Raw genomic sequence first — 7,614 nt, forward strand, 5'->3', positions numbered from 1 at the left:
CTGCCATGTTCTATCCTCTAGAAATGAGTCACTAAACTCAGCCAACACTCAAGGGGTGCAGATTACATTGGGTGTGAATGCCAGTATTCAGGATCATTGAGGTCATCTCAGAGCTGCCTGCCATGCAGCCTTAACCCAGTCTTCCAGCAAACACTGCCACCTCTGGGTCCTCTTTTGCCAAATGTCCTCTGCTGCACCTTAGCATTTTTCACTGATATGCTACATATTGACTTGTTTATTTTGATTATTTTCTGTTTTCTCACAAGGATGTAAGCTTCCTGGAGGCAGGGAATTTTTCTGTTCATTGTGCCTCCAACACCTAGAACAAAGCCTGGAACATAGTAAGTCCTCAACAAATATTCAAATAAATGACTGAATTAAGTTCTTTTTGTTTTATTTACTGAAAGCTACCCATTATGTTTCTGTTTTTCTAGTATTTACTCTTAAAATTAATACAAAAATTTACATTTTTCTACCAAGTCTAAATGGAAGCAGTGGCTATATTTCCTCTATCATGGCATAAGGATCATAGTGTGCTTCTATTCCACTCTTCTCCCTCTTGCAACTTCCCAATTTGCAATGATCTGGAATTTTAACTATATTCACTTATTCTTTCATTCATCCAAAATTTATTGAGCATCTACTAAGTTTCAAAATTTTTTAGCAATTAAAAACAATTAAAATCTTGTTCTATATAACACCAGGAGTATATGTGACACAGGTATACTTATTTATCAGAATTGTACAGTTAATATTTATATATCTCAACTAAGAGACTGAATATACAAGTGAACAATGACCCAACCATACATAAAATAGAACTCTGACCCACAGCCTGCAGAAACCTGCCCAGGAAACCAACCCCTTGTATACACTAATGAGCCCCACTATGTGTCTGACTCGCAGGAAGCCAGATTGCTATCTCTGGTGACAATACAGGAAGTTAAAGTTCTGTAACAATTAGCCCCAAATGGCAAGGCCTTGATTAATAACCAAACACCTTCCCTGATTCTGGTTCCCATTTACAACTTAAGACCAATTAGAGAAAGCCAGATGTGCACCCCCTAATCAATGACATAGGATGACCCACTGATCATTAGCCCAGGGAGTTTCCCCAGGCCAACAGCATCCAAGCAGGGGGTAGATGACACCTTCACTTTTTTCCGCTAGAAGGCTTTCCCACGTGAGTCTCCTCAGACATGAGAGCAACTAGGGCCGGCTTCCTTGCTGTCACAAACTTGGAGTAAATATCCATTGCTTTTCTCATTGGGGTGGTCTTTGTTTATTTCTACAAAATATATGTAAATTTTACCTTCAAAAATAGTTACTGAGTAGAGTGAGGAGTTGATGGAGGTATAGGTGATACAAGAATAACAAAGGGTGATAATCGTCACATCTGGGTGATGGCACTTAGAAGTTCATTGTACATCCTAATTACTTTCCATATGCTTGAATTCTTCCATGATAAAAGTTATTTAAATGTGACAGCTGCTGTTTCTCCTTCTCTACATCTTTCCTTTGGATCCATTTCTCTTTTTGCTAGAAGTCATCCACTCGTCCAGAGAGATGTACTGAGGGTCTCCCGTGCACCCATCTGCTCCAGGCTCTGGGGTGGCAAACCACACAGCAAGTCTTGCTCTCAGGAGCTTGTGCTCGAGTGGGGGAGGCTGGCAATTAAACAGATAAACGTATTCTGCATCAGGAGGTGATGAAATCTGCTCTCCTAGCTCTACAGGTGCAGAACCATGAGGATGGAGGGGGCGGCAACAGGGCTCCATCAATACGGGCTCCGGGCCAGCTTCGAGCAGGGATCTGAAGGAAGTGAGTGAGGAGCATGCCACTCTGGGAGGAGGGACACTCCAGGCTAGGCCCTGAGAAAAGACTGCCATGGAAAGACCTTGGCTGTACCCTGGTATAGCTGTTGGCCTGCCTGTCTTCAGCCACAGCTGTGGGGACAATTCTGTGCATGCAGAGTCACCCCCACTACAGTGTCCCCTTTGAGCCATGCCCTGGGTCTTTCCCTTTTCTCCTGGGGTCCAGGCAGACTAGAGGTACAGTGAGGTAAAGCTGGGGCAACACTTATGTAGGGGGGCAGGAGCATGGACAATGCCACAGCTGTGCATCCTCCCAGTGAATGATTCTGGAAGATTCTCAGGAGGTCCCAGAGCCCAGCCCCCACTGATAATATATCTCTCTATTGATTTTTCTCCCCTTTCTCACCCCTGCCTCCTGGCATCACCTCCTAAATTAACTACCTGCCCCAAGTTATTATCTCAGGCCCTGCTTTGGGGGGACTAAGGCAACATGGCTGTGGGCTCCAGGACCCTCAGGGAGGTGACCATGCCTGGAGCACAGGGAGCAGGAAGGCTTTGGGAGATGAGGTTGGCAAGGTGGTAGGCTGGGTCCTGTGGATACTGAAGGCCATTCAGAGGCAGTGGGTTTTCTTTAGAGGGAGAGAGATGAGGAGCAAGCCAGAGAGTACACCACAAGTCAAGGATTAGCTTCTGTGTCTGTAGAATCACTGCATTGAAAATGATCAGCAAGGAGCCAAGTAGGGCTGGAGACCAGTCAGAACCAATTGCAATGGTCTAGTTGAGGGCCCGCCTGGCTGGAACCCCTGGGTGGGGTAGGAAGGTTTGCTGATAAAGGGTAAGGACAGGGGCAGAGTCCCAGAGGCTCAACTTTCAGAGTTTTGAATTGAGCACCTGGAAGGATGAGGTTGCCACCTGCTGTGATGGGGAGCAGGTGTTGGGGGAGAGGTGTGAGTGTTGGGCATAGATCAGGAGTTGGTACAAGTTACCCCTGTTGCCCTTGAGGTGCCTTTTGAGGGTCAGAGTGATCCTGGTGGGCAGCATCAGCTCACAGATGCACCAGAGCCACAGCCCAGATGAGATCACTGAGGCAAGAGTGTAGACAAAGAGGACCAAGAGTGGTGGATCCCTGGACATTCCGAAGTCCACACATCAGGATGAGAGGGTGGAGCTGGCTGGGGGACTTGGGGACGGGGGCTGGTGGCCAGTGAAGTAAGATCCAGGGATCTTCTGTGTGGGCTGGGGGCCCCCTTGACCACCTGCTGCTCCTCCACTGGCCCCAGCCAGGGAGGGAAAAGCTTCCAGGAGGGAGTGACTCACCACACCAAGAGCAGCCAGCAACCTGGAGGTCATGGTGGACCTGGACACGAGTATGTCTCCCAGTCGTGCTAAGATCTGGAGAGGAGTAGCTGGCACCCTCCTGGGCCTTTGCACCTCTGAAATGTCCTCACTTTCCATGCCATTAGCTCTCAGGGAAGGAGGATAGAGACCTTTTTCTTTATGGTTTTTTATTTCTCAGTTTTCTGGTTTGAGCAGATGTTATTTTTGCATAAGAAAAAAAAAACACCCAGTGAATTTTATTTTATTTAAAAGTCAAGTTGGGTTCCAGAGTCATTCTGGATCCTTCATACTGTGGTAGGTTTGGGACAGCCTCCTGGCCTCAGCCCAGTCTGGGGACTTCACATCCAGCTGGGGACAGGTCATCTGGGCACTGGCTGAGCAGGACTGGCTCTCCACATGATCCTGAGCATCCCCTGCAGAGAACCTGTTGCTCAGTGAGTCTCTGGGCCCCTCTGTAGCTGTTCCTACCTCTGTCCATGAGGACATCACAATGGCCTCGGTGCACAGGGCTGGTATGAGGACAGAGGGGCACCATTAGCCATCATTCTGCACATCAGTAATGACCTTCCTATCGGGCAGATGTCTAGGTCACGGCAGCTTGGCTTGAGGGCTGGCTGGGAAAGTCTGTCTGGGAGCCACAGTGAGTGTTCATGGGTGACAGGGATTGACTCAGCATCCACCTGTTAGGTGGTCACGGAGCACCAGCCACATGCCGTTCTGTCCTGGTTACAGGGTATGCAGCAGTTACCAGAAGTGAGGGCAGAGTGGGATCAGGGACAGTGGGACAGCTGTGACCATGCACATGATAGGCTTGGGGCCCAGAACTGTGCTGGTGTAGTGCACCCCCTCCCCCACAAGGCTGAGAATGGGGAGGGGCCAGGGCCTGGGGACCCCTTGCAGAAGCATCCAGGTCCCAGTGGGGAGCCTGAGACTAGAGACAGAAGGGGTGGCCAAAGGACTCGAGGGTGCCCTTCTCCCAGGCCTAGTCCTGCTCTCTGCTCCCTGTTACTCCTTCACTAAACATCCCACCTTCCCTCACCCTAACCGTCCACACCAAGCTCCTGGCCTACAGATGCCTGGTACTGTCTGGGTGTGTGCCAGAAGGACAGACCATGGATAATGGCCCCTTAGGAGCTATTTACAACACAGCTCTAAAGGTCAGTGCAAACCATGGGACATTACCAAATCCGTGGGGTGCCAATGTGGTAAAGTAAAGAAAACAAACATGAAGGTCACTGACAGTAGCCTTGAGTGGCTTTCTCTGGGTCCTGGGACCCCATGGCTTCTGCGGTGACAGTTCTCTGGAACTGAAGAGCCCTACGGGGTGGGCATCAGCCCTGCAGTTTCTGCCAGCAGCTGCATCATCAGCTGCCCTCTCGGGCTGTGGCCCAGGCTGAGGGACATCTCCTATTACTTTGTTGTTTTGCTAGATTTTCCTGTCTTTTCCAAATTGTGCATGAAGAATGAGTTACTTCTATAATTTAAAAACCAGTACTTTCCTAAAATCAAGAGAAAGTTTACAGTTCACTTTTAACCACAACAGAGGCAGCTCTGCCAAGGCCTGGGCTGGGTAAAATGAATTTCCAAGGGTCCCTCTGGTCAGAGCCTGACCCACTGCCCGAGCCTCCAGGCATGTAGCAGAGCAGAGTGGGGCTGCCAGTTAATTTATCACAGGGCCTCTCAGTTTGGGCCTGTAAACTTGGCCTCTGTGTCTCACCCTGTTCCCCACCTCTCCCATTTTTCTTCTTCCAAAATGACCAAAAGAAATACAACCTCCCATTTCAGTGAAAAAAAAAAAATTCATCTAAGTAGGCTTTTAATAAAAACAGAGGCTCTCCTTTGATCAAAAAATCAATTAGTCAGTGGAGAATTTTATTAGTCAATCATGTAAGTAATTAAAAGTATTGATTGATGGGGGTGCCCATGGCTGAGAGTTGCTGCTTTGCCCCAGCAATGGAGGCAGTGGCTGGTGTGGGGGCGCTGGGAAGCGATCTAGAGTGGAGGCTTTGGCATCATTCTCTCCTGTGCCTCTTCCAAGGTCAAGCCAGGACACATTAGACAGGGGCCTCAGCTGATCCCGGGGCCTCAATTCTCTCATGTGGAAAGTAACAGTCCCCATTGCACAAGGTTCTCCAGTTGATTAGAGGGGCAGAGTTTGAGTAGTGAGAGGCACAGCCACTGGCTCAGGGAGGGGGGTTTATTACTGAGGATCAAGGAACTCTGGACTCCAAGTCTAGCCCTGCCTGGACCTCAGGCTAGGAGGGATGGAAAGGCACTTGGAGATGGGCCTCACTGGGTGGGGGCTCTCCCAGGTCCAACTGATGAGAGAGTGGGAGACGCAGGCACTCAGCCTTCCATGCTCGGCATGTGACTCTCAGAACCCAGGAAAAAGGCCCAGCTCCAGAATGCTGATGTCATTTGTCATTTCTCACTATGTACCAGATCACTCCATTTAAGCTTAGTGGCTTAAATGACAATGTTGATTTAGCTCACAACACTACAAATTGGCCTGGGCAGGTTTGGGACAGTTCGTCTCTGCCCCACTCAAGGCAGCTGGGGCAGCTGAAGGCTTACGGCTCCCAGGTCTGGCGTGGACGCAATGGCTGGAGCAACCCCCTGGGGGCCCTGGGCTTCCTCAAAACACAGTGGCCAGGTTCCCAGGGAGAAGCTCTGGAGAGAAAGAAAACTGGGCAGAAAATGAATTGCCTTGTCTGACCTAGTCTGTGATGTCACCTGGCATCTCTTCTGCAGAATTCTATTTATCCAGGCAGCCATGAGGGCCCCTGCTGCCCCACACCCCGAGCTCTGCCCTGAGTACATGGGGAAAAGGAAAAGAGTTCTGTTGGTGGGGGAATGGCAACGTTCTGAGAGAGCATGTGGGACTAGAGCTACTTCTGTGACCATTTTTGGAGAATTACATCTGCCACACTGGACCCCCTCCCCCAGAGGCCCGAGGACAGAGTCCCTGAAGTGAGAAGAGCCTGCCTTGGCCCCTACTTCAGAGGTCCTGAGAAGGGGACCAACCCCCACTTACTGAGCACCCTGCCCCATGCCTGGCACCCCAGCACACCATCTGGCCCTTTCCCAGCAGCACATGAGGTGGACATCACTGCCCAGATTCATGGATGAGGAAATGGGGATCTGGGAGGCTCTATGACCTACAGTCCAAAGTTCCAGGGGTACCAGGGTACCAGATTCAAGTCCGACTCCCCAGACCCCACAGCCTGCACCCTTCTCCCCATGTGGTGGTCCTGGAGGCCCTGTCCTGGCTGGGGATATGACCCTGGGCTTCGGTCCTGGCTCTTCATCTGCTCACGCAGCCTTGGCAACCTTGCCTGTGCTGGGCTCCATCTCCTGCTTTGGTGATGGGGTTTGGTGCCTGCAGTGAGCCCCCAGGGCCAGGAAGACCACCCTCACCACTGCCCTGATAGTGGCCCACTGGCCCTCTGAGCAGCTCTGACCTGCCTGCCAGAGCCCTTTCCCCAGTGGGCTTTGACACACTGCAAGCCTTGGAAGTGGCTCTTTCCTGGACACCAAATCCAGAAAAGTCATCTGAGCCCACACAGCACCCTGAGACCCTTTCTCAGCTATGGTGGCAGCCTGGGCCCTGAGCCCCGCTCAGCTGGTGGCTGCAGCTGGACCTGCCCCTGGAGGAGTGGGGATGCTGTGCTCCCTGGCAGGATCTTGAACCCTGATCAGATTCAGCTTCCTGATCACTGTGGGGGTACTGAGCCAATAGCTGCTCCTCCAGCTCCCCACCAGGCCCAGGCCCCAGTGTGTCAGGCACTGGTTGTAAGTCCCCCTTACTGGAGAGGGTCTCTTCCCTGTCCAGTGGACACAGTGAGAGATCGAAGGGTCCCCCTTACCTTGGCAGGCTCCTTGGGATCAGACTTCAGTGGTGTCTCCCACAACTCAGAGATCTGCATGATGGACAAAAGGAAGATTGATTCCAGGAGGTGGATCAGCCCTGCCTGAGGGTCCTCAGGAGGGAGGCCCCATTTGTTGGGAGTCCATCCCCTAAGGGCTGCCTAGGACAGTCACCCCAGACCAGGCCCAGGGTCCACCTGCCCCTTCCTCCCCAGGGACCCTGCAAGCCCTGCCTCTGGGCTCAGCTGTCATTACCCTAAATGCTCACGCTGACAGGAAGGAGTCCACACTGCCTTTCTGCCACACAATTTTCCGAAGCCACCTTGGAAAGCAGGCCCTGGGGTGCTTGTTCTCAGGCTGCTTGTCCTTTGTAAAACTTGGCTATTTATTTAGACTAGTTGACATTTCCAAGGTCTTTTATTAAAGAAAATATCCTGGGGAGAAGGCAGGATGTTTGCACAGAGCTTATGCCCTCTGCCTCTGCCCCTGCTGCTCCAGAGAAGCCGACCTGCACACCGCAGGCCTGCACACACACATACCCTCCTTCCCTGAGAAGAAAGGGAGGCAGGTACCCCCCTCTCCCTGCAGATGCAGG

At 51.3% G+C, this 7,614-nt stretch overlaps 1 long non-coding RNA gene across 1 annotated transcript; it reads right to left on the reverse strand.

Annotated features, from left to right (window-relative positions):
• Positions 1 to 3,580: 3,580 nt before the first annotated feature.
• LOC118932807 (uncharacterized) lies at positions 3,581 to 7,359 on the reverse strand. Its single transcript, XR_005032907.2, has 3 exons — positions 7,288 to 7,359; positions 7,019 to 7,072; positions 3,581 to 3,661 (listed from the first exon to the last, which is right to left on the reverse strand). It is a non-coding gene; the product is annotated as an uncharacterized LOC118932807 (long non-coding RNA).
• Between the last annotated feature and the right edge of the window lie 255 nt (positions 7,360 to 7,614).

Source organism: Manis pentadactyla, chromosome 8, assembly GCF_030020395.1.
Source record: "Manis pentadactyla isolate mManPen7 chromosome 8, mManPen7.hap1, whole genome shotgun sequence".
Classification (NCBI taxonomy): domain Eukaryota; kingdom Metazoa; phylum Chordata; class Mammalia; order Pholidota; family Manidae; genus Manis; species Manis pentadactyla.